At 37.8% G+C, this 2,695-nt stretch overlaps 1 pseudogene; it reads left to right on the forward strand.

Annotated features, from left to right (window-relative positions):
• Nucleotides 1–1,172: 1,172 nt before the first annotated feature.
• On the forward strand, nucleotides 1,173–2,098 carry LOC110258108 (annotated as a pseudogene).
• Nucleotides 2,099–2,695: the final 597 nt, after the last annotated feature.

Below are 2,695 nucleotides of genomic sequence, written 5' to 3' on the forward strand. Positions count from 1 at the left end.
TGCTGTGAGCTGTGGTGTAGGTTACAGATGTGGCTCAGATCTGGCATTGCTGTGGCTGTTGGGTAGGCCAGCAGCTGTAGCTCTGATTAGACCCCTAGCCTGGGACTCTCCATATGCCACACCATGGGTGCAGCCCTAAAAAAAAAAAAAAAAGAAAGAAAGAAAAAGAAAAAAAGGGAAAAAAAAGACAAAAAAAGAGAAATTTCTAAGTTCATGGAAACAATTTTAAATACATTTTTAGTACTATTATTACTCATTAGCTATAAACCATTGGTAATAGTTTAAAGAAAACTCACTTGTCTTTTTAGCCTCCCCATTGCTTAGTAACACTCCTAAAAAGATTGGAAATGCCTAAAGTGTGACCAGGAGTGATTTCTTTAATACTCCAAATTCTAGTTTGCTAGCCTCATTTGCCATTAGATTTATTTCCAGTTTCTGATGACACAAGGTCACTGCTACAAATAATGAACAATCTGCTTTCAGATACCATGCCACCTCTCTCTCTCTCTCTGTGTGAGCAAAAGGAGCACTCTCAGAAGAATCAACAGGAGTAAGAATGCAGAAGACCAGAGATAAAATTTTATAGTCAGCACATGCCTGGTAACTTAGTAAGACAAGAAAAGTGATATGGACCTGATTATGAAAATCATTGAAAATGAAGCTAAAGATATTTCAATTATTCTAAAAAGATATCTTAGATTACTCAAAAAGCTTTCATAATACCATTTGCCTTCCAACTAATATGAGAATCATGACACATAGAGCAAAGATACAATATAGTCTATGACTGTATTAATAACCTAGGGAAATCTTGACCTAAGGGAATACAAGAATGGCTGCTTAGAATGGCAAAGCATTATGGAAACTGGCAAATAATATGATACAGAATTCTGAAAGAGGAAATTAGAGGATGAATGCAATGCTTGTGATTAAAACAGTTGCTACATAAAATTTATTTTTGCAGTTTAAGATAAAGTCTCTAGCAATCAGCACATTAGATTTCAGCTGAAATAGAGGAGCTGATATAATTTGGAAGAATAATTGCAGGAAATCTCGCCCAAAGAATTGCCCTTCCCTTTCAATCTAATGGTCCAGTCCAGAAAATAAATTCTTTAAACTTTGTAACCACTTATCCTTGTTTTTCCCCCATGGATGACTTTCCAAACTCTTGCATGGCTCCTGGAAATTTCAAATGGGTCTCTGAGTTCATTCTTACAGGAGTCTCAGACAACCCAGACCTCCAGCTTCCCCTCTTCCTTGTGTTACTGGTCATCTATGGGCTGGTCATGGCTGGGAACCTGACCATCATCACTCTCACCAGTGTGGACCCTCGACTGCAGACCCCTATGTATTTCTTCCTCTGACATTTGCCTATCATCAATCTTGGCAATTTGACTGTCATTGCCCCTAAAATTATTATCCTTTTTTTAGTACAGAAGCATACCACCTCTTACCCAATAAGGAGGGTTCTTAGTTTTCATTGTGGCTGAGGTTTTCATGTTAGCTGTGATGGTCTATGACCACTATGTGGGCATTTGTAATCCACTGCTCTACATAGTGGTGTTGTCTTGGAGGATCTGCCTTCTACTAGTTTCCCTCACATACCTTTACAGCTTTCCACAGCTATTGTAGTTTCATCTTGTGTGTTCTCTGTGTCTTACTGTTATTCCAATAATTTTTTTTTACTGTGATAATGTCCCTCTGTTACTATTGTCCTGCTCTGATACTTACTTTCTAGAAACAGTAGTATTTGTATCTGCAGCTACAAACTTGGTTTCTTCCATAACTATAGTTCTGATGTCTTATTTCAACATTGTATTGTCCATTCTAAGGATGTAAAAAAGCCTTTTCCACCTGTGCATCACATATGATGGCAGTGTCAGTTTTCTATGAAACACTTCTTTTCATGTATTTACAGCCTCAAACAAACCATTCATTGCATACTGATAAAACAGTCTCAGTGTTTTATACATTGGTGATGCCTATGCTGAATCCCATGATCTTTATCCTGAGGAATAAGGACATGAAGGCTGCCTTAAAGAAATTTCTGAGAAATTCAGGCTGTTCTTTAAGTCAATATGAATTTAAAACTCTATAGGTTTCCTTTGCTGTGCAAAAGCTTTTCAGTTTGATGAGGTCCCATGGGTTTATTTTTGCTCTGATTTCTATTGCTTTGGGAGACTGACCTGAGAAAATATTCATGATGTTGATGTCAGAGAGTGTTTTGCCTATGTTTTCTTCTAGGAGTTTGATGGTGTCCTGTTGTATATTTAAGTCTTTCAGCCATTTGGAGTTTGATTTTGTGCATGGTGTGAGGGATTGGTCTAGTCTAATTGCTTTGCATGCAGCTGTCCAGGTTTCCCAGCAATGCTTGCTGAATAGGCTTTCCTTTTCCCATTTTATGTTCTTGCCTCCCTTGTCAAAGTTTAATTGACCATAGGTGTCAGGGTTTATTTCCGGATTCTCTATTCTGTTCCATTGGTCTGTCTGTCTGTTTTGATACCAGTACCACACTGTTTTGATGACTGTGGCTTTGTAGTATTTCTTGAAGTCTGGGAGAGTGATGCCTCCTGCTTGGTTTTTGTTTCTCAGGATTGCTTTGGCGATTCTGGGTCTTTTGTTGTTCCATATAAATGTTTGGATTGTTTGTTCTAGTTCTGTGAAAAATGTCATAGGTAATTTGATAGGGATTGCA

This window comes from Sus scrofa, unplaced genomic scaffold (assembly GCF_000003025.6).
Source record: "Sus scrofa isolate TJ Tabasco breed Duroc unplaced genomic scaffold, Sscrofa11.1 Contig1249, whole genome shotgun sequence".
Classification (NCBI taxonomy): Eukaryota; Metazoa; Chordata; class Mammalia; order Artiodactyla; family Suidae; genus Sus; species Sus scrofa.